Source organism: Phalacrocorax aristotelis, chromosome 3 (assembly GCF_949628215.1).
Source record: "Phalacrocorax aristotelis chromosome 3, bGulAri2.1, whole genome shotgun sequence".
Lineage (NCBI taxonomy): Eukaryota > Metazoa > Chordata > Aves > Suliformes > Phalacrocoracidae > Phalacrocorax > Phalacrocorax aristotelis.
In genome coordinates, this window is record NC_134278.1 from 79,886,558 (window position 1) to 79,911,831 (window position 25,274).

Here is a 25,274-nt window from a genome sequence, read left to right on the forward strand (position 1 = left end):
ACATACTAGCTGACACTGACACACCAAACCTGCCCAAAATACTAAACAAAAGGTATTAGTTCATTTGTCCACAATTATTTTCACGCCTATATTAGTCCCGAAGAGCCTGATAAAGATCAAGCCTCAAAGGGAACAAATAAGGAATAAATGCACTGGATTTTATTGATTAACAGTTTGTGTATGGAACAGAATCATGCCCTTTTCTGAATTTATTAAAAAGCTTCCAGTATTTTCCAACATAAATTGACATGTCATCTGGTGCTTTTGTCTAAAATGAACTAGCTCTTTCCCACAGTTTTCAAAGAAATTATAAACAAAGTTGCAATTAAATTACCCTACACTCCAGGGTAAGTAGAAAATCACTGACTGGATAACATTTCTAGAAGGAACTTGGAGACACTCACCCTCCTTTTTATGTCAGCTGCAAATTTTACCATCCCAGTGCATGGTATTCTGATTTAGCCTCCCTTTTCAGAATGTTCAGAAATCCGATGCATATTCAGTCTGCTCTTGTCAACCTCCATCCAAACAAACAATTCCCTTGTTCTGCCCACATTATCATATCCTCCACCCAAGACCTTCCCACTTCTCATTGCTGTTCAACTTCAGTCTGCTTTGGGACCATGTCTGTAAACTTCCATGGTTGGACGCACCCTGGCCATGGTACATGAGGAGAGTGTGTCAGAGCACAGAGCGTGAGGCTTAGCTAAATGGAGTTAAAAGCATTCATGGTTGAATTGCACTTGTAGATTTTAAGCTCTCCTAGTGTCCAAACCCCTCTATTTTTTTCCAGTTCCTGCAACTTGCATCTACTGACTTTCCTATTACCTTTTCCAGAGCCTTTCCCAGGACCTTTTCCATATAGCGACATCTCCAGACATGCCTTCCTGCTATAAGCCTCCCCTTAAGTAATTTTTCAGCTACAAGCAACACACTTCAAGCCTCGCTTCTCCTGAAAGCAAAGAAGTGAGCTCAACAAACTGAAGACTCCCTCATGCAAGTTGTTTAAAATAGACTTGAAACCTAAAAATATTTTATTTGCTGAAAGCAGGCAGTGGCGGCAGCCTTTAACTATGGAGGCTGAAACTCTGGATTGTGGATTTCCCTGCAGTACAGGGGCTGATTATTTCTTGGGGAGTAAACTGACCTACTGCTGTATTCTAGAAGAATAGATCTTACAGAACTTTTTTCTTACAATGCTGTAAAAAGCTCACCTTCTTTCCCACCATTGCCTCCTATGCTTCTGCAAAGGGTATGTACAAGAGAAGCAGCAGCGTTGCACTAAATGATTAACAGAGAGTTGAATATGAAAAAGCAAAAGAAAGTAAACTTCATGTGCCCACAGCTGCCCAGAAAATGGAAAGGGTTCCTCCAAATCTCATTATTATCCCCATGGGGAAAAAATACAAGCCAGCACTGTTGAATTGTACACAAATATAGACATCCTGTGTAACGTGGGCAAGTTTCTTAATCTGCTCACTTGCCCTTTCAAGGCAGAATATTCTTTATATGGCAGTAGTGCCATGAAGAGAAATCTCTATTCATGTTTATGAATTGCTGAGCCAAGATAGGGAAACTGTGTGAATGATGAGATTCTTATACACAAAAATACAAGGAGTTATAGATTTCTTTTGCCATGTTAAATAAACTCACCAGAACTGCAAGAGTCTCTGTTAAGAGATATTCCTCATCTAGTGCAGCCCTCCAAGCCAGAGCTGATTTATGCTGGCAGGAAGATAAACATATAGGTATGTTTTGAAAGCTGTGCCAGGGCCCTTACAATTTAATTGCTTTGAACTGCCCTATGATTTTTATTTCATTTCAGTCTACAGCACTGACATACAGAGACACTGAAAGTATAACGCAAATATAATTATCTTAGTGTCAGCTTGATTTAGCGGGTATGAGTAGCTAGCTAAGTTTCAATCATTACTGATGTCAAGGCCACAGATACTGTAATTTTTAAGAAAACAACTGTCTTCTGATTCTGGAAATACCGCCAACCGAATGTGTGCATCTCAAACTAGCAGCACTGGTGAAAGATCAAAAGGCTGAGTGCTGTAGTGGGACTAGGAACAAAAGTGAAATATGAGGTAAGTAATTGTCAGGAAAGTAAAACTGGAACAGGAGTGGAGTCTCAACAACACATAAATGGCTCCTACCATGTGGTGCCTGCAAAGACAAGGAATAGAAGTCGGTAACTCAAGAAGCTCTTGCTATCCCTACAGAAGGTGATGGAGGATAAATAATAGTAATGTCTCTATCAGTTGGTGAAGTCAGGCACAAAAAGTCCTCTTCCACAGAACCATAGCAAAGGAGCACAGCACTGGCACACACAAGCCCACCCATTGAAGCATGGTGCCATGTCCAAGCTGATGAACCCCACTGAAATCATACCAACACTCAAAAAACAAAACATTCAGTATTGTAAAGCACTTGCCAACCCTGTTTGAAAATGAGAAAGACTACATATCTCCTGTAATGCATAAGAAAATATTTAATGTTTGGACATCGAGTGTAGATTTGTGAAGGTGGTCAGCTTGGATTAGCTGCGTGACTCCTACTGAAATCTGCAGTCTTCTGTGGCTAAGTTCCTCCTCACACTGACTTTGACAGCAGACTCCTAAAGAAGCCATTTTTCCCAGCTATTAACATAATACTACAAGATGGGGACTACATAAGGATGCAGGAAACATTTTCTCTGCTACCAGTGCTGCTGTTGATTTCAAGTGATAACGCATGGCAGATGCTCACAGGCAGCTCAGAACTGCTTCACTTAGGGCAAAGAGTGAGCTCATGGCACATTCCGCAACTGATGGGTGGCGAGTTATGCATCTCAGGTTCCCCCAATACAATCCGACAGCAGCTCTGTGACTCATTTCCCTCATCTTTTTATGAAATTGCCTCAGAAATTATTCCCTAGATATGCCGTTGTATCATTAGGGACCAGCAAGGGCTGGACAACTTTCCTCCTGTGCAAAAATACAATCCCAGTAAAGTCAATTACTGCTCCATCTCTGTGCAAGCACCACAGCTCAAATGGGTTTACAGTAGTTTTTGCAGTGCCAGAATGGCACCAACCCATGGCTACATGAGCAGTTACGGTTGTCGGTGTGACAAGCCAACACGGTGGCTTGTCAAATGAGCATCTGATGGTAGGCACAAATCATGAATCTTCCCATTTAAAGCTGGGCCAGCACTTGCTGTAATCTCCAGTAACATAAACAGCCATAACGAGGAAGCTGGCAAACACACAGACCGTCATTCCTGTATACAGCACAGAGCATCTTTGAATTTCCCACCCGAAGGAGTGATGCATGTAAATTAAAATGAGCCCTTCTGCTGTGGTGCTGGCCAATTTGTTAGCCAATCAAATAATATGCTGTTGGTCACATCTGCAGCATGTGCAAGTAGCTTTCACAGCGATTTCACCATGCTGTAATATACACATGATAAACCATTAAACAAATAAGTCCCACTCCCCAAGGAGGTTACAAAACAAGCAGAGACAAAGGCAAAATGATGAGCGGCAGACCAAGACCCAGAGGATGTCAAGAAGTGGCCCTTTAGAAAATAAGCCTGTTTAGACCATAATTAACCACATGCTTCACTTTAGCATAATATTTAAACCCCAGTTAAGTGTATTAAAAAAACGCTTATCAGCATGAGATGACTGGAATCACTTTAGCAGTGTGTTTCAGTGAAACAGTGTTTCATGAAAGCTGAGAGATTTTACAGGGAGTATAGCTGCTAACATTTTGATGGGTTCAGACCAAACTCTCTTCTGGATAGAGTAGACTTGATATTTTTGATTCAAAGAAACCCAGAAACCCACAACAATTCCAAGGCAGTATTCACTGGGCCAGAGTTAATTTTCTCCACAGTAGCTACTGTAAGGCTACATTTTGGATTTGTGCTAGAAACAGTGTTAATAACACAGGGATGTTTTCGCTCCTGCTGAGCAGGGCTGCCCTTTCTGGTCCTCACCCCACCCCACCAGAGAGGGGCTGGGGGAGGCACAAGGAGCCGGGAGGGGAGCTGGCTGGGACAGCTGACCCCAACTGACCCCAGGGACGTCCCACACCACATGGCGTCATGCTCAGCAGATAAAGCTGGGGGAAGAAGCAGGAAGGGTGGGATGTTTGGAGTGACGGCGTTTGTCTTTGCAAGTAACCGTTAGGCGTGATGGAGCCCTGCTTTCCCGGGGACGGCTGCACACCTGCCTGCCCATGGGAAGGAGTGAAGGAATTCCTGGGTTTGCTTTGCTTGTGTGCATGGTTTTTGCTTTAGTTATTAAACTGTCTTTGTCTCAGCCCACGAGTTCTCTCACTTTAACCCTTCTGATTCTCTCCCCCATCCCACTGAGAGGGAGCAAATGAGTGGCTGTGTGGTGCCTAGTTGCCGGCCGGAGTTAAACCAGGACACACTATTTAAAAAATAATAGCCTTGTTTTTATTTTAGTCTGAAATAAAAATAAATCTGGAAATCATGAAAGATCTTGCAAAACAGAATTGTTATTTCTCCTGCCAACTATGATATCAAAGACAGACAGCCAAATGTCACGGATCACTGAGGAGTTTTCACATCTTCCATAAATCCTTATTACACTGATCTACTCACAAACATTGACTCTGATTCAGGAATGCACTTAAATGTGTTCTTTTGAAGTCAGCATCACAAAGCTGAACTCCATCAGGGAGGCATAAACAGCCGGTTGGAGAAGTGCGAAGGGTAGTCACCAGGGGCTGCCGATGCAGGGAAAGAAGACGGCAAAACGTGTTTGTCAGCCAGATGATCTAATTTTCCCCTCACAGAGGACTATATAGAAATAGCATGTCAGGAATCCACAGATTTAATATCAGTCATTGCACTTTTTTCTTGCACAGGACTAAGGTGCCTGCAATGGTTTCAAAGCATTAGACACATTGGCCTTGCCCCAGGAATCCTGCTTTCAGCTGGTTTCAAAATGTTCTTAAATCTCAGCACATGGTCAATAGTTTTCCTGATTTGAAGGCCTTTGCTTCACACGATTTCTGTCATAATGTAAACTTCTCACATATGTCCGCATCCCTTAGGACTGATTCTGATCTGAAAGCTGCCTTGGCATGCTCTGACCGTGCCAATGTTGTCAAAGACATGCAGTCCAAATGCAAGCTATAAATGCTATATTTACAGATGGTTTATGGCAAATTACAGTCCTACAGTTCAAACGGAGAATGCAGGAAAAAGGATTTTTTAACTAGAATGATTAAGATGGACACTGTTCCAATTCAAACTCTGTAACTTGTAAGAGAGGATGAGCATGTAGAAACCAATGTTTAGGTTTTTAGATGAGTGGATCTTTTTAAAATTATGCTGGCACAATCTGACATAAAGTTGCACTGCCTGTGTCAAGAAATTTTCATTTTTAAAGCTCAGCATGAAATCCCCAAAATTATCAATTAATTTTTTTTCCTTGTAAGTTTCTGGAAATATTAAGTGTTGTTCTTTCTTTCTTTTAATAAGCTCCCACCCTCTTGAAATCCATGTGAAAGGGTGACCACCACAGCAGAAGAACATGAGATAGCACTACTCTACTAAGAGAGAAACATACAAATGTAGATATAGGTATTTGGAGATATGTTACACACTGACGAAATGGTGAAGTTTGATGCTCACTGTCAGCAGCTGCTAAAATTCTTGCCATAAACTCATGTTAGGAACACCGACAGTTTTGATGTATAATTCACACCTCATGAATCTGCTTGAATAATTCTTTATGGTCAGGCCTACTTACTGCAACATCATGTTTAAACTTTCTAAACATATTCCCAATACAAAACAAGCCTTTTGCTTTTTTTTGTAACAAGGAGAACTTCCAAAGCCTGCTGTCACTAAGGAAGAGGTACTTTGAGATAAAACGCTGCTCACCTACAGCAGCCTCTGGCCTCTATCAGAGATCTTCAAATATTCCACAACCAGTATGAAGAACTCCTCACTGGGGCATTGCTTTAGTTAACCAAACTCCTCCATACATACAATTTTACATGGCTGTATATATTTTATCCTATATTAATCTCTCACTAGGTATTCACAGCAGTCACAAACATACCTGACTGACAAACATAACTACACAGGAATATGATCCTTCTAACCCACATTGTGCCTTTTCTTTCACATAAGCAAAATGCATTCTCCAAAACCTACTTTTCAAAGTGCACATTCATCAGTGACGGACAGCCTTTGCCTGTGCCCTGCACCCACACCAAGTCAAGTCACTTGTGGTGTCAGATTTTAGCCAGAGTCACATTCTTTATTTCAACTCTTCCCCAAACATCTTTCTAACAGCAGGTGGTGCATAAATCAGTCACCGCTTATGGTCACAAAATCCCAGTCGAGGGGCTTTTCAAACTTCCCTGGAGCTTTGATTCTTAACTGGGACATCTATGCAAGCTGTATACAAATGCTTCTGTTATACATTCTTCATATTGTGCTAAACAGAACAGGGATAAGAAATGTAAGAAAAGATCATTTTCTATTTCACTACAGACTTCAAAGGCGGTTGGGGCAATGTGTCCAGAAAAGTATAAAAATACCTTCTCAAATGGAATAAATTGGATAAACGCAAGTTATCAAGAAATGCCAATAGAAAATGACCTAGCATGGGCTGTAATAGCTGTACTCTATCTCTAAAACCAATGAAAGCATCAAATTCAGCGCTTTCAATACTCAGAATTGAATCTTGGTAGGTTTTTGGTTTTGTTTGTTTTTCTTGTGCCATTCTTCTGTACAAAACCACAGCTAATCACAGAGTTCCAGTAAGTTTTGGAAAAGCTTATAAAAATTACTAAACATAAAGATCTAAGAAAAATGTTTCGAAGTTCACAATTTTTCCTTTTTTCACAGACTACAGAACTTACTGATTTTATGAAAGACATCAAAACACTGCATCAATAGCTATCAAAATTGTACCTACTGAAATAATTTTTAACTTGCTTTCCAAAATTGTAGGCTACATGTGAAAGACTAAGCAAGCCCCAAGCAAACAAGCAAGCAAACAGTAGTGCATCACCTATAATCAAAGGAACTAAAGAACAGTTTCTCTACATGCTTCAGTTGTTCCTCCTAAGAGCAGCGGCTATTGCCATCCTATTCTCATTTTTTTTGTTTGGAGACAATCTCTACTTGCATGAAGCAGACAATGCTGAAATGTTCTTAAAATGCAAAGCATCTTCTTTTGAAAAAAGAAAAAAAAAGGAAGTTCATGAGAGTACTACATTCCAATGTGTTACTTGATTATAAAATAAAAGAAACCACCCATTAGCAGGAGGTTTTCTGTGAGCTTTCTTCTTGTGCTCACTTGAGCAAATTCTGAGCACTCCCTGTTAGACTCATGAACCCATGGGGCACTTCGGTTCTTTGCCATCCAGTTATCTTCATTCTTTTGCACTGATGATCTGCAAATCCTACATGAGTGCTTAAGTTGCTTTGGCTGTCTCTGATGGGCTTCGCTGCAACTGAAAAACAAACAGAGGGCCAGATATCCTCTGGCAGTTTTCACTTGACTGCAATTAGATAGACGTTTTTCATTGCTGGGTAGGCAGTAGCCAGCCAGCTGCTGCGTACACACTAACGGTGATTGACATAAGAATCCCTATTATCCTTGTAAAAAACATTTTGGAAAAAAGTAAATAATGGCTCTGAATTGCAATTATTTCTATTGTCTGCCTGAAGACAACACAGAGATATAATCTGCTTTATTTTTGCTCCTTTCCTTCAAAATTACAGAAAGGATCCCCTTATCTTGAAAAGCGATTAGGGTCTCATCGGAAACGATCCAAATCCAATGCACCTTTCAAGATGGGAAAGCTTTCTGTAAGAGTCCAATGGGAAAAGATGGGGGAAAGGTTTTAAAAATCATTAATCCTTGAAAGCTTCTCAAACCTTCTTGTTTATATCGGCTGGGTATGTTGAAAGCCCACAACCAAACAAGCAATTGTGCAGGCCAGAACTGACAGAAGGATCCCAATATTACATCGAATATTCATACAGAGAGGTGGACAGATTTGCCTATACGTTATTTTTGTTTAAAAGGGAACAGACCTCAGACCACGTTTTCTGTAGGGACTTCATCATCATTTGGACTGTACTTCTGATTGCTGAATGACCAATGCCTACCTGGTTATTCTGTAAATTAGTATATTTGTCGAAATGAGTATATTTGTATATTCTGTAAAAATATATGCCTGAAAAATACAGAACAGCAAAAATCGATTACAGAGTATTAGTTAATATGCTGGAAAAGAGAGTCCTCTAGTGGTCTCTGATCGTCATAACATTAAAAGCCGCCAACAATTTAGGGAAGAAAGCAAATGATCTCAAACATGACCTCACAAAAAATAAATCTTAGTCCAAAGCTAATAATAATCAGCGGAAATTGCCCCCCTGGTTGTCTATGGCAGTCTCCAGAGTTTTCTACACTTAATCTGCGGAAAAATCTTCAAATGTTGCCAGTCATTACATGTATGTTAAAAAGATCTTAGGCAGCTCTTATGGAGAAAGCACTTCTCAACAATGCATGTGATGCTGTTGTATCATACATGAACTATGCTGATATAACAAGCACCTATTATATACATATACTATGAACTTTATAAACATATAATGAATTATGCTGATATAACAAGCACAATATATCCATATTCTCTTTGGAATAAGTAATGGGATGAAAAAAAGCATGAAGTATTTGAAAATTTGACTGGGTTTCACAGTGGCAGTGGCAGTCAATCTTTTAGTAATGAAGGACAGATTCAAAGAATGATGGGACTTGAGACAAGGGCTTTATATTTGACATAAGAAAATAAGCTCGCAGAGGAAATATGTAAAATAGAATGAAATGGTCCAAGTGACGGGCTTGGAGACAAATTTCCAGGTCAGGATTATTATCAGCTGGGAGAAATTTCATGTGTTTGGGTCAGAGGGAAGAGAACTGCAGAACTGGGGGTATGAAATAAGAAACAAATGTATTTTAGATGTGTGGCTAGAAACTGAAGGCTGTATGTGAGATGTATCGGCTCACACTTTGGAAAAGACTTGCCAGAGCAGGATCACAGATGCAGAAGAAGCTGAGGAGGGAAACAAGTGAAAAGAACCCAATTTTTGTAAACTTCCCGTGAAAACCAAGGGGGGGGGATGAGGAAGCTTTGCCAAAGTGCATATTAAAGGAGCTACTGAAAACACACCAGGAGAGCAAGGAAAAAAATGGCATACTAGGGAGAGTAAACATGACACGGGGTACAGGTGTGCTGGCGGTGAGCCCTGCTTGCTGCCCATGCAAAGTTGACAGGACTATAGGTCTTTAGAAAAAAAAATGTAAATAATTTGGCCCAGTAGACAGGTGAAATAGGTATGTATCGCATTGGTGCCAGTTTTGCAGCTGTTTTTATTCAAACCAGGAATTCACCTTTATATATAGAAGTATAAAATGAGTATTCTTGCATTCCCCTTCTAATCCTGAATGATATCTCACGATTGCAATAAAATCATAAAATGAAGTTTTGTAAAATAATCAACTCATTCTCTGTAGATTTTAACATTTCTTAGTGGTATGAATAAATTCGCAAATGGCAACATAGCATTTCCTAAATTATACAATGTATATCCTGGCATCTGGTTTATACACTCCCAGATCTTAAGCAATCCTTTGGCAAAGGTACGCAACCAGCCGTAAAAATCTGGCAAACAGCAGTTTCTAAGAAAGATTTGTGTGGTCTTCGTACCAGACAGTTCCCAGCACTCTCATTAAAGGTTTATCTCAGGAAAGTACTTGGAAAAATCTGTTCTCCCTTTAAAGAACTTCATCATTCAGAGCTATAGGGGTCATCTGTCATGACCATCAGCTTCCCTCTCACTCTGGCATACGTCTGCAGAGTTAGAGCATAAAAAGATAAGTTCCATATGCAAAAATTCAAGGGTCAAACATTGCCTGGCTATATTTCTCAACAGCATTTTCAAATCCCTACGCCTACATCTGATTCTCCTTCTCAGCACTGGCATGGCTTTTATTAGCTTTACTACTTGTAGTTCATACACCTATCAAAAAAGAATTGCTGAACTTAGTGACAGACATTAAATAAAGTTTTAAAAAATGCCACCTTTCATAGAGCAGGGGAAAGCCTCAAACAGGGTAATGGATTAGCGCAGAGTGCTCAAACCAATGTTTGTTTTCATATTTTGACATATGCAAAAAGATTCCAAAACACTGAAAGCTGCCCTGTGTGAATCAATGCAGACTGCAAACCCAGAAAGCCTGCAGAGATACAACTTGGGAGGTAATTTAAGATGGCAGTGTCAAACCGGCAAAGATGTACAGTGACCTGGGCCAAAAAATACTAGGAAAAAGATTAACCCGCCACTTAACAAATGCAGGAATGCAAACTATGTTTCATGAGGCAGATGTCTCTAACTGTTTCTGCATTAAACCAGCAGAGTGACAAAGACAGACTGCTTTTCCTTCTAAATGGGAAAGGAATTTGCATTTGGAAGTACACAATTCTGAACGCTGTTGTGTTGTCATCACCACAAACTCCCAAAGGGACCACAGTAGTCTGAGTTGTGATTAGCCCTTCAGACTCAATAGGAGAATTATTTTTTGCAATGATAAGACACAGTTTTCAGTGCAGCTTTGATGAGGATAGCTCCTGCTTTTTAGGCAAGAGTGTCAATGCAGGGAGCAGATGATAAAGTCTTCATTGAGTAGTCTATTAGGATTTCATTCAAAGAGCAAGACATGCTTCTTATGGACTGTAAGTCCAGTGGATATGATGGAGATCACAGAATCACAGAATGACTGAGGTCGGAAGGGACTTCTGGAGGTCAATCTGTCCAACCCCCCTGCTCAAGCAGGGCCACTTAGAGCACTGTGGTGGGCTGACCCTGGATGGATGCCAGGTGCCCACCAAAGCCACACTATCACTCCCCTCCTCAGCTGGACAGGGGAGAAAAAATAGAACGAAAGGCTTGTGGGTCAAGATAAGGGCAGGGAGAAATCACTCAGCAATTACCATCATGGGCAAAACAGACTTGACTTGGGAAAATTAGTTTAATTTATTACCAGTCAAAATGAGAGTAGGATAATGAGAAAACACAAACTAAATCTTAAAACACCTTCCCTGCAACCCTCCCTTCTTCCCAGGCTTAACTTTACTCCTGAGTCCTCTACCTCCTCCCCTCCAGTGTTGACGGGGAATGGGGACTGCTGTCAGTTCATCACACATTGTCTCTGCCACTCCTTCTTCCTCAGGGGGAGGACTCCCCACACTCTTCCCCTGCTCCAGTGTGGTGTCCCTCCCACAGAAGTTCTTCTTCTCACTCAGGTCCTAGACCCTTTCACCAGCTTCATTGCCCTTCTTTGGACACAATCCAGAAGCTCAATGTCTTTCTTCCACTGTGGGGCCCAAAACTGAACACAGAATTCAAGGTGTGGCCTCACCAGTGCCGAGTACAGGGGCATGATCACTGCCCTACTCCTGCTGGCCACACTATTGTTTCTACAAGCCAGGATGCTGTTGGCCTTCTTGGCCACCTAGGCACACTGCTGGCTCATGTTCAGCCGGCTGTCAACCAACACTCCAAGGTCCTTCTCTGCTGGGCAGCTTTCCAGCTGCTCTTCCCCAAGCCTGAAGTGTTGCATGGGGTTGTTGTGACCCAGGTGCAGGACCCGGCACTGTGCCTTGTTGAACCTCATACAACTGACCTTGGCCCATTGATCCAGCCTGTCCAGATCCCTCTGAAGACTCTTCCTACCCTTGAGCAGACCAACACTCCCACCCAACTTGGTGTCATCTGCAGACTTACTCAGGGTGCACTCGATCCCCTCATCCAGATCATTGATAAAAATAGTAAACAGAACTGGCCTCAACACTGAGCCCTGGGGAACACCATTTCATCATGGGATCCTGACCCAGTGAACATGCAACTCTCCAAGGACAGCACTGGGCAGTGGTGCTCCACCTGAGGTCCTTCCTGTGGAGCCAGCACAGGGATCTCTTTTGCCTCCTCATTCTTCAAAAGGCATTTGACAAGGTGAGGTACTTGAGGATGGATCGATACATAACAATACAAAACAGTGCATTGATCAAACACAGCTCTTGACCTCCTCTCCACTGCACTAACATTGCTATTTTTCAAGTGACTGGCTGAAGCAAGGGCCTAGAAAAATAAACTGTTCTTGTGTTCTATTAAAGAACAAGTTTGTGAAAAGAAACTAGATTTGATGAGTTATCTGTTTTGAACTAGTCAGATCTCTACACCAGACTGACAGTCACATTTCTACACACATTTCTAATGACAGGAGACAGTTAATGATGTTTAGTTCTGCTGCTGTTTTCTTACGGACAAGTCACACTACTCCTTCTAACCATTATCACACATTCCCATCTTCTGAGTGGAGTCAAGAAGGACAATAGGATCTTAGATAAAGCATATGGCCCTCTCAGAGTAAGAAAAGTAATGGATTTCTAGTTGTAACACTCTGAAGTGGCAAGCCTGGAAATGTCAAGTGCGTTTTACTCACTGACGGCTATGAAAAAACAAATACACTCAGGGCTCCATGATATCCAATTGCTATTTGCATTATCCAAACGTGGTTATTTTCCATCAAAAGATTCTACAGCTTCAGCTCCTAGTTGTGTAATCTCCTGCCTAATACTTCAAGTGCAAAAAAGGGGTCTTTTTCTCTCCCCCAGCAATTCAGACAATAACCTTTGTCTCACCTGGTTTTCCCTTTTGAACTTTCAGTTACTATCTCCCACAAGTTCAGTCCACCTCTGCTCAAAATAGAGGCAGAAGGGGTGACATCTCTCTCAGTCTCTGGAGAAGCTGCCTCAGCCTCCTGGAGGCAAGGCCATTAACATAAAAACAACAGGTGATTATTTTAGTATGAAGAACAGATTTATATGGGTTTAAAAGCTAATATCTGCCTGGCCAGAGCAGGATAGCAGCTGATAATAGACACTTAAAGACATCAGTTTCTCAGTCACGGTGGATTCTCAAAACAGAGCTAGCAACAGTTTCCATTATATATTTAAAGATAATGCTTACAATTATAGACAAATGTTGGAACACAAGTGTCTAAAACTGGATGCTTAGATCTTCCTCGAGGCAGCCACACATCTTTTCACATTTACTGAGTAACCACAAGGCAACAGAAGGTGTTTGTGCTCAGCACTGTTTGGAAAAAACCAAATCAGCATGTTCTAATGAAATTCTCTTATCATTTAGACGTTTCTTTAAATATTTCTGAAGACACCAAAGTATCAATCTATGCATGCAGCTGGCCTGAACAGAGCACATTTTGTTCGTGATACTGTTTATTTCACCCTTCATACCTATCATTTCTTGTTGTAAATGAGACTATCATGTTTTACTTTATTCAGCACGGTCCCTGAAATATCCAGGACACTGGATTTGATGATCACACAGGTCCTTCCCAATCCCATATTCCTTATCACTTTGAGGAAGGCAATGCGTCCTTCCATGTGATTATGAGGTCCTCTCATAGTCTTAATTGAGATTGTGGCATAATCCAAATGCAAGTCATAATCATAACAATTTAATTAGAATTACTAAATCCAAAGAGCCAGAAGTACTTAGTTAAATAAGCAGCTTGGTTTCTAAGCACAAAAACATGCTTCGGATCACTGCAGTCATAACATTCTCACTGTGCAAAATTATGAGTTGTTGTTTGATAATAATCAATAGAACAGACTATTGAATAAATACCTTCTGACTTGTTTTCCAAGCCATCATATTGGTCCCAGTAATTCATGAGACAGATATAAATAACAATGCTATTGTGTTCTCACAGTCTTGCCATTATTGTTATCAAAATAACCAGTGACATGAGCAGGCAAAAGAGAAAGAAGGGTAGTTTTTCAAATCTTGCAAATAATTGTCACTACAACCTCTGTACAGGGCTGTAACTGCCAGGGTTACTGTCCGTGTCACTTGTGCTCATAGCACAGCTTTTTTGTTTGAAGTCCAGCTTCCAGGGCCAAGGACTGAAAATATTTAAAATAGGCATTTACAGATTAGTAATAGAGATGACAGAGGTCAGGAATCCAGACACATATTATATATAAGGCATTGCAAATATCTTATGGATCTGATTCAGATTACTGGCTTGGGTTTGGTTCCTGTGGGAATAGTCTCATGATCCTTTCTAATCTTAAAAATGTATTCCTCTGTCCAGTCCTACTGAAGTCAACAGCAAGCCTTTCCAATTCTGATGTGGATTTTGGATCACACATCTATAACTAATGTGCAACTAAAAATAAACAAATTTATAAAATAATGTATTCTTACTGTGAGCAGGTATCATACATGGCCGATTTCTACTAACATACCTGCAGAGACAATCTTTGACAGTTGTGTTGGAAGTTATTCCAGAGTATGTCGCAGCAGTGCCTGGCTCCCATGAGCTTCATGGGAGTCCCCTCTTGCTGCAGTGAGGGCCAAAGGGTAGCCCGCCTGCCCGAAGTCTTGGCAAGGCCATGGTGGGACCATGAGCTTGCGCTTCGGGCCTGTCAGATCTTGCCCATGAGTGCTCATGGCCCCTTGAGTGCCTACTGCCCTATGGGTGCATGCGGTCCTGTGATTCTTATTTAATGCACTTAGCAGTTTGTGCTTTAAATTAGGTGAGGGTGTCCCTCCCCTGAAGCAAAACTGTTCACATTCATCTCCAGTAAAACCAGAACTTGCTTCCTGTGGCTGGACTAATTTGAACCCTTCAGAAATGTGCAAATGACACGGAGCAAAACTGTTACCCAACCTCAGAGGAAGTTCTCCAAAAGATACATCTTTTTCCTTGGCTTCCTGACAGCAAAGATGGCCATAAGCAGCTGGCACTAGCCTTGCCCTGCCTGGAGCATAAGAACTGGAAAGAACAAAAGAAAAACCTCCTTGTACATCAGATGATGTAGGCCACAGTTTCAGCGATAAGCCTCTCCTGCCACAGGGCTGCAAATGCAGTGACACAACCCTCGGCTCTGATGGCACTGGCAAGGCGTATGTGGATGTAAGCATGGCAGGCACATTCCCCACTCTGTGGCCTCCAATACAACCAGTAGACGAATCAGGAAAATATTTAAGGTGTGCATTAGAAGTTGAACATTTTCAGTACATTTGGGATGAGCAAATAGGGTCACAAGACACTGGACTTCCGTTTGCTTCTCTCTTATTCCACATCTTCCTTTCTGCCTTTACCCATTTTGTGCCTCTGACTCTTTTGTGACACACACTGCCCCGGCTGCATCGTATACAATGTGATGTCCATGTATATACATACACACACACGTACAAAAGCCACGCAAAGCCAACAAAAACTCAGAAGGCAATATTCAAGCCTCATTCCCAGCTATTCAACCTGCGACCAGCAGATGGCAGCCCTACTGCCATTCCTCACCTCCTCTCTTCCAGGCAGCACTTTCTCACGCTTCAGCCTGGCAGCCTGAGCAAATCCTGCTCTTTCCCACATCTCCTGGGTTTTGGTATTACCCATCACTGCAGGTAATTGTCAAGTAAAATCATTCTGCCCAGTGAAGCCTGCTGTGGTCTGACTGGAACTTTCCACCCTCTTCCCTAGCATAATGCCAGTGACAGTACCTGAGTTTTGTAAACACTCTGCCCACAATGAAAACCTGAATGTAAATGCCTCATGGATGGACATGCAGTCACTGGCACGGCTGCTTCCTTGGCCGAAGAAAGAGTGGGCAGAGAAAGACAGTTGACACTGCCAGTAGAAAAGGCTATTTACAAAAAGAATTAACCTAAACCCAGTGCTTTCAGTACTGCAGGGCTTTAGGCTCACTCACTTTGAATTTAACTGTATGATTTGTTATTACTAGGCAGCCCTTGCCTTGTAGAGACTTTGAACTCTGGTCTTTGTTGTCAATCTGCGTTCTTTTCTTCCTTTGAAAGAAGAAATGTGTCCTGTATGATATGTCTTAGTCTGGTAATATTTTTTGAGTGATGTTTTTGTGTAAAATAAATAAGCAATTGTCTGCATATTCCATCCTCAGCCTTTCACAGTGTTTCTCCTTGTACACTCACTTACACAAGCACGGAATAAAAAAGGAATAAAAGGTTTTGCTGTTTCTTCTTACAAATATATATGAGAATACATAAATTGCACCTGGCAGTTAGAAGCACACCCTCTTCCTTGGGATTAGGACCCACATTTCGTTATCTGCATCGTGCCCTGCTTCTGCCAGATGACATTTCAGGTAAACTTTGTACAATTCATTTCAAATTCAGAAGGAAGCAAAAAAAAAAAATCTTTTCCCTGCAGTTACTGTAATATTTTCCAGTATAATTATGATTTCTATGTGGGTTTAGAAAGAGGAAATACAGGCTTATTAGGAAAACTCAGTTGCAACTTCCTCTCCTGACTGGTTGCCTTGTGTTGTAAGACTTATGGCAAATAAAACATCCGTGCCAAAGCATGGGAAGTTTTCCTCTCTCCTTAGCACCATAACCAGAAAAAAAAGAAAAAAATATCCAAGATCAACAGTATCTATTTTCCACACTCCATTAGTAGCCCAGAAGCAATTCAAGCATGTTACTAGAAACTGAACCCAGCTAATTAAAAATAATGTTCCAAAGCTACACTGATGTCTTCTGCATCTGGAGCTGGCTTCTGCAAATAAACATACACAAAAACAAGGACAAATCACAATAAATCTAAGCAGACAGGTACAAGCAAATTGGTCTGTAGAATTGACATGTCTCTCTGCTTAAATGTCTACCGCAAATCCCAAGGAGACATGGTAGGATTTAATCTAATTGGGTTTGCCACTTCCCTGCAGCTTAATGTGAGAATAACTGCAATTATATATGACTGTACTTAGCTCAGTACCAAAAATCCATTTATTAGGCTATTAGAGTCTATAGAAACCAGGGGTTTGAGATCATTTGGATATGCTGGTTACATACTTGGCCTGCTAGTTGTTCTGTGGTTACAGTTTCCAAATTACTACTGATGAGGTGGTAGTAGAAAAGCAGATGCAGTTAAGCATTTGAATGGATGGCGTAGAAAGGTTTTCTTCTCGCTTCAGAATCCATAATGGCACCTTATATGTTGGCTCAGTGTTCTGCAAACCTCATAACATTCAGCAGGAGACTCAGAAACCAAGAGGTTGCTGAGGTTCAGAAATCTGTTCATCATAAAGCAAAGCACCTTTGCATGTGTGAGGCCCCACAGAGTTGGCACAGCACGGCATAGAGATGCAAAAAGAATTATATTTAAGGCCAGCCTTATGGGGCAACAGAGGGAAGAGGTCTAGTCTTCTAGTTTTGCAGCATTTGAGAGCGTGCAATTAGCAAGAAACACAAGAAAAGCCATTGGGCCATTCCAAAGAAATGTGGTATCACCACTCTCCACCTGCTCAGTCTGCAAGTGGAGCAGATGACTGGTACCCTTAGCGTGGAGCACAGCACGAAGAAGCTGCAAAGCCCTGTCCTTTAAGTCTTTGTCAGCTTGTGCAATAAAACTCTTCTTGCCAAACAGATGTTTTCAGATGAGGCAGTAAACTCTCACAATTTAATTTTTTTCTACAACACGTCTATTGTTGAGATAAACATGGATTTTCTTGGGAGTCTGGAAAACTTCACCTATAGCCACAGTCCTCCAATGTACACACAGCACAGGCAAAAAAATTTACAAATGGTTCCTTCAAGCTCACACATGCTACAGTGAATGCTCTACTGCAGGGAAAGATTCAGGCTGTTTGTGACCTGTTATACAACACCATTCAAGAGGTATTGGGGCCATACTCAACGTGTAGGTTTTTTTAGGAAACCAGACTTAAGTGATCCCTACATTCAGGACCTCGGATTGCGAAGGCTTGATTTTACTGCAAACAAACTGAGTGGCAATGTACCCATCGAGACAGCTGCTATGAATGCAGGCTTTATGTGCCCCATCCAATCTACCTTTCCTGGTATCTGAGATGTTGATAACCTTGCATAATAGTCTGGGTTACACATAATTCTAAAACGATTTCTCTCTCAGTGGCTCAACTCTGATCCAAAAACACAGCTGCCGCAAATGAACAAAATTCCACCAAGCTCTGCCTGAATCAAACAACCCACCAACTACCTGCAAGCTGAAATTCAAAAGTCAAGGTCTCTGTCCAACTTCTGCAAAACACCACAGTGAAAATCTTCTCTGGGAAATGAATAAATTTAAACATAGTTATGGACAATTTTTTTTTTTAAAATCCCACAAAACAGAGAGGATTGCTTGGCAAAATCGTTATCCTTATTGCTTGCATTGCAGCACCACAAACATGAGTGACAACTGTTCAACCAAAGGTGGAGGCAGCCTGAACCAGTCTGGTTTTCTCCTGCCTAAATCCTTAGGATTGCTTCATGTTTAACCCCAGCTGGCAACCAAGCCCCAGACACCCACTTATTTGCTCCCTCTCAGTGGGATGGGGGAGAGAATCAGAAGGGTTAAAGTGAGAGAACTCGTGGGCTGAGACAAAGACAGTTTAATAACTAAAGCAAAAACCATGCACACAAGCAAAGCAAACCCAGGAATTCCTTCACTCCTTCCCATGGGCAGGCAGGTGTGCAGCCGTCCCCAGGAAAGCAGGGCTCCATCACGCCTAACGGTTACTTGCAAAGACAAACGCCGTCACTCCAAACATCCCACCCTTCCTGCTTCTTCCCCCAGCTTTATCTGCTGAGCATGACGCCATGTGGTGTGGGACGTCCCTGGGGTCAGTTGGGGTCAGCTGTCCCAGCCAGCTCCCCTCCCGGCTCCTTGTGCCTCCCCCAGCCCCTCTCTGGTGGGGTGGGGTGAGAACCAGAAAGGGCAGCCCTGCTCAGCAGGAGCGAAAACATCCCTGTGTTATTAACACTGTTTCTAGCACAAATCCAAAATGTAGCCTTACAGTAGCTACTGTGGAGAAAATTAACTCTGGCCCAGCGAAACCAGCGCAATTGCTTAAAAAAGTTGTAATTAACATTTTTATTCTAAATTATGTCTAAAATGGATCAGCAGTTCAAGTTATCAGCTGTCAGGACTGGTTCCCAGTTTTGAAGTCACTTCTCTCCCCACACATACCCACCCCTATACTCACCCTTAAGCAGAGGTGGCAACAACATTAAGCAGCAACCTGCCAGCCTTTTGCAAGGCAGGCAAAGGCTGTGTTCCCTAACGAAGGTAACCGGTCCCTGTCTCCTCTGAGGAAAAGTCATCAGGCAAAGTAGAAACGCTCCCAAATTAGGCCAAGAGGCTGCTGAGGGCCAGGTGCCACCCAGCTCTGTGGATGGGTGGGCAATGCAGGAGGAAACACCCAGATCTTGCTCTGAGTTCCCACTCTCCTGTAGAAAAGCTAGTAAAATCCTACTGGGAAATAGAGTCTTTTCTTCTTTATGCTTCTGCAGGGACCGGAGTATGATGGTGAGGTCTTACCTCTCCTCCCCTGGCTCACAACTAAACAGTGAAGAGGTACACACAGAAGCCTTTCCTCTATGGTAGCACAGCCCCTGGGATTCCCTAAGAGAAATGCCAACTTCAAACAACCTAAATGTGGCAGGTACAGCTACCCTACCACTTTGCAAAAAGTATTTTTGAGCATAATCACCTTTATCAGCCTAAGCCAAAGGCCAGTAAAATATTAAGCCTTCTGAGGCACCTATTTAATCAAAAGTTATGTTTAACACACTCTTATCAGAGACACTTAAACTAGTAGGAGAGCGGTGACCAAGTATTTTCTCTGAAAACCTTTAAATTGTAACTCAAATGGGGATATACTAAAATACATCTGACTTCTAGCAAGACACATCATGTACCATTACATTTAGAGACACAGAAATTATCAGGATGGGATCTCGAATGGCTGTAGTATATCACACTACAGTGAATTCACTGCACTACACAACCTGATGCCACATGACAAAGTGTGACAGCTGATCTGTATTACTTATGAGAGATTGTTGAGAAGTGCTGAATATTTTCTAAACTGCTATCAGAAAACATATGTTTCCAAGGGGTAATGATACAGTGGGTCTGAATAACTCATAAAAATTATGAATGAAGTGTTCTCACCTTCATTTGACCTTTGTTACTTCTCCAGCAGACAGAGCTAAATGTGTAGCACACCAGAATGCATCTGAAGAAGAGACAGATAATAATAATAAGCTGTTAAAAGATGCTCACTCCACTGGCTCTATTAGTTCAGCTTGCTTGCACAGAAAGAATTTTCCTGCACATGTGAACCTGAGTGTAGATCAATATAGGGAAGTATCCAGGTTGATCCTCTCTCAGCCTCACCTCCTCCAAGCAAGATGCACACACAGTCCAATGCCTTGTTGAAGGCTGAAGACTGAGGTTATACACAAAAAGCCATGCAGAAACCGTGGTGCTGTTCTCTCTGCGCAGCACATCTCCAGCACCAGCTGGGAGTGCTCGCTCCACCTTTGGCTGAAGTCACAGAGGTGTCTGGATGCTTTCCCTCTCCACCTGCATTCTCCTGTCTTCCACACCTACAGCCAAGGTATGTTGGGCTGCTTATCTTTTGCAGAAAGTTCACAGATCATAAGGTATCTTCCTTGCATATAAAAATATGACTGCTTGTCATATTTTTCAAACATTGAAAGGAGAGCAATATTTTTCAAATGTCAACAGGAGAGCAATACCTGTTCACCCTTAGACACATATATGGGGCATAAAATATAGAAAAAGAGAGTTTGGACAACCAAAACAAAGAACCTTCTGTCCATAGGAAAGTAACACATAAATGGGACAAATACCTGGCAGGAATGGTTTAAATACCATTGGCCTGTTACAGGGTAGGAGGAGCGCCTCAGTTTAAGGCTTTATAACATGTCTACCCCGCTCCTCACTTCTGTCAATTCTTTATTTCCCATCATGACCTGTGGGTATAGAGTTTATACCACATCCTGTGTGCAAGATTTGGCAGTTGGGAATGCTTGGTGGTCTAAAAGCCTTCACCAGCTTTGGGAGCCACCTTTCCCTTTCCCTTTGATGCTATCTCGGTCAGATACTCACCTGATTTAACTATCAGTTTATCCCAGATAAAGCTTTTGAAGCTATTTTCATTTCTGTAAATGTATGATCCAAAACCAAGCAGAGACCAGCTGGGAGTTACCTCCAGTGGTCACTGGGATTCACGGGTTTGATGTGCCCATGACTTTCTTTTATCTTTGACATTAAGGCCTAAGGCGCTTTTCAGGGCATAGATTTTCTGAGGTATTTAACAGTCTCCTTGTCTTATTCTGCATCACCTACCTCATTCTCATACCAAGCCCTCAGGCATGATAGGCATGAAGAATGTGCAGCATTTTGTCACCAAGAGAGCAGGTTTCTACACGCTCTGCTAAACAATCTCAACAGATGCTACTAAGAAGGCTGAAAAGTTATTTTCACAAAGCAATAAATTTCCTCACAGTCCAGAGCTGCGGACTCTGCAGACAGAGCCAGAGCTAAGTGCAAACCCATGGAAAGGACTCGGGACCATATTGGGAGCTCTCAGAGGAACTCAGGTGGGAAATGTATTTGGGGAGCTGGGGGGTGCACACAAACCAGGTGCCCAGGCTGACTCTGGAAACAGGACTGAGTGTGGTGGCAGGGCTAAGTGGGCTGTGGGTACTACGGGGTACAAGCACTCTTCTTGAAGGGCACGGTCAGATGTATATCATGGCCACTTGGGGACACCCATCTCTCTGCTTTGTCCCACCAGTGGCTTGTTCTTTAACATCTTGAAGCAGCAGGGAGGGGGCAGGAAACAGCATTAATGACACCTATCATCTAATTGAAGCTATGCGTAGGAGTCTGAACAGCAAATATGCTGCACAGGTACTAAGCCACTACAGATGATAAAAAGGCACACGGTAAAAAGGCAGGCAATTGCAAATGGGTATGAGCAAGCATCAAACACAAAGGAAGTTGTAATGAGAGCAGGAGCGTGAAGAGTGACAATTCAGCATGGGAAAGATAAAGATGGAACAAGAATGGGATCAAGAGAGAGAGCAGAGAAAGGATGGGGAGGAAGAAAAATTTTAAATGGAAAGGATGAAAATGGAATATGATTTCCAGAGGGAAAGAATAAGGGTGAATGAGGGTCCTACTGGGTCAGCCCATGCATATTTAGTCAGTTATAATAAGGGAAAATTGCTTCCTCATTACAAGGAAGGGAATGATGTTGATATGTTTTTGCAGTCTTTTAAAAAACTGTACAGAACTTATAATTGGTGAGAGGAGGCATGGGCAGCACAGTTCAGACCTTGCTCAATGGGAAAACCCTAGAGGCCTATGCCAAGCTGGTTGATAATGACTGCCGTGACTATCAAATTGTGCAGGGAGCTTTTCTGAGAAGGTATGAGGTTGACCCCAGAGACCCGCAGGGTTACACTTAGGTCTCCAAGGAAAGGATCTGATAACTCCTTTCCTGAATTGGCTGTAGAAATGACAAGTTTATTTAACAGGTGGATAGAAGGTGAAAAGACGTCTGTATCTGTTTCTTTTTTCTTTTTTTTTTTTCCTAAATGATGAAATTACCTTGAGGAACAGCTTCTAGAAGATGTTCTGAAGGATTTGGAAGCCTGCTAGACAGAAAATTATTCTACTAAAATTTTCAGCCTATTAATGAGATACATTTTTATATGTATCCACAAAATAATGAGACAAGTAATGGGAATCCTACCTATTTTCACAAAGACTTGCCCTTTCTGTCAGAAACAGAAACAGACAACAAAGTACACAATTTCCAAAATCTTACAAGCCACATTCTATTACTTCAAGAGCATAATAACAAAAAGAAGAAAAAAACATGTCGTTGAGCATATTATATATGCAAAAACTGCAGATACGGCATGGAGTGTGAAAGAGGAGAGGAGTTATCACGTTTCAGCACTGTACAAGCACACTGTAAAAAAGTTTTATAAAAGCAAGTTCAGGTACAGTTTCTTAAAAGACCCTTAGCGGAAGCACTGTCACCAGCCTGCGTTTCCAGAAGGTGGGCTGGTTTGTTCCTCCTGGAAAGCATTACCCAAGATGCATCTATGTTCCGGCTTGGGTTACTACTTCAAACAAAGCATGGAGTACTGAGAAGTGACTGGCTGGATTATGAGACAGATGTTATCCTTTCTGAAATATTTATTAGTTGTAATAAGTCTGTAAAATGTAACGTTGACTCAGCTACTGCATTTCCAAATTCCTTCCAGACTCTTGACTAAATATCCTCTATACCTGGGAATGTCATGCTGCTTCCTCTAACACTTTCCTCCAGCACCTTCCCCTGCTACGCCTCAGATAGCACCCCTCCCTGTTAACCAGCACAGCAGTCCTGAGGCAACTGCTTTGCACTACGCTCTGTAGCCAAAGCTGAAACAAAGAAATTTGCTATGTCTTCATTGTAATTTTCTTTAACTTCTGCTTTTTCACTACTGATTGTCTTCCTTTCCCTTTTTAACTCATCCATTTTCTCATTTACTTCCTATTTCTAACACTCTTAACAGAAGATCCATTTTACTTTTTACTTACTTCTGACTGTTCCATTTTGAAATTCTCTCTGAACCTGCCTAAATTTTATAGCCGCTTTACTGCTAGCATCGTTTGGGCTCTCATTTGATTGGCTTTTAATTTTTTGGATAGTTTTTGGCACGGATAATTTACTGTGTTTTGAGGTGTGAAGATAATAAGATGTTTCTTTTCCCTTGCATTCCTGCTTCTCTTCCAATTCTTGTATAAAAGTCCTATATCCCCTATAAGGATTTCAGGGGAAGGTTTACCACCACTTAATCATATCTCATTTTCCTCCTTATACAAAGGTGCTTACATCCAGATACCTGCCACACCATAGATAAACCAGGGTTAAGCCAGTGGGGCTTTGCTGATGTGAAAGGGAGCAGATTTTGGTCTAATGGCACTTCTCAAACATTTCACTTCAATGCCCACACTTGTATATGTTATATGCTATTTCCCATATGTGCCACCAATGTAGCACAAGATCTATTTCATGCATCTCCAGTGCCTTTTTTTGTAAAATGTTACTATGTTAAAAAAAAATCTTTTCTAGCTAAGCATCCTTGGATGATGATATATAGTTGCCCATGAAACTACTAGACAGCCAAATGAAGTTAAAGGCACAGTGAAATCAGCAGGACTTTATACTGATGCAAGTACCAGTGCATGCAGCCTGGCCTTTCTATTGCTCATTAAGCTCTAGGATAAACAGGTTTTTAGCATCTGCTCTATTACCAATACTTAATTCTGTGCCTGTTGCATGTAAAAAAACCCAGAAGTCAACATTTAGAGAAAAACATCAGAAAGATCGAACAATTATCTCAGGCATCCTGGCAAAAGCTCAATGGTATTAGAAAGCTGTGTTTAAAGTGCAAGAGTAGATAAAAATAACATTTCTTGAAGCAAAAAGGTCACATTTCCATTGCTCGTGAAAATGTACTGGCAGGACGATGTGATAGCCCATATTTGATGGTATACAAGTTAGTGGTATTGATTCTTTTCCCAGACTGTGTCCTGAAATAAAGCATAAGAGCCCAGCTGGCAGAAGGCTGAAAATAAAAAGAACTGGTCCTCTTTATGATAGCCATTGCCTTTTTATTTCTGTAACTTTTAATGGAGTTTTCGTCTCCAGATCTCAAAGTACTTCACAGAGAAGCCAATACCAATATCCACACTTGACGAATAGGGAAACGGAGGCAAAAAGTGATTTGCACAAAGCCACACAGCTTGGAAAAGTCCCAAAACTTTGTCGTGCAAAAGCTTTATCTTTGACACAGAACTTGTTCTTGAATATGCTCATCATATATCATCTCCGACAGACAGAAAAATCCTTAAGAAAAAGAGCATAACATCTTGACCTGTCCAACAAAGCTGAGCTCTTCTAACTGGTATCAGCTCATGAGCTGGCTCCTAATCGATCATTTAGCCCTTGATGAAAAACTATAAGCTTCACAACATGTCTTCACCAAAAGAAATTTGCTTATATACTTTGTTAAGCTTAAACCAGTTCACAGAACATGTGCAGGGAAAGCACGTGGTGTTTAAGATTTAAAGCTAGCTTCAGATGCTCTTGTGGTTTGGGTGTTAGCATTAGAGCTCAATGTAACAAATATGGGGTTATTTTAATCTTTTATAACTGCATGAGATTCAGATTTTAATTGACTTCTTCCCTCCTGAACTCATCTCATAAAGTGTGTTAGGTATATCTGCTGAGTAAATAGAAGACAATAATATGTTTAAA

General features: G+C 41.5%; 1 long non-coding RNA gene across 5 annotated transcripts in view; it reads right to left on the minus strand.

The window, feature by feature from the left end:
* Nucleotides 1-25,274, minus strand: part of LOC142054928 (uncharacterized) — a 283,958-nt gene that overhangs the window by 195,380 nt on the left and 63,304 nt on the right. For all 5 annotated transcript variants that reach the window (XR_012659728.1, XR_012659730.1, XR_012659727.1 and 2 more), the window contains exon 2: nucleotides 20,096-20,159. This is a non-coding gene — a long non-coding RNA (uncharacterized LOC142054928). The remainder of the gene's footprint in view (nucleotides 1-20,095; nucleotides 20,160-25,274) is intronic.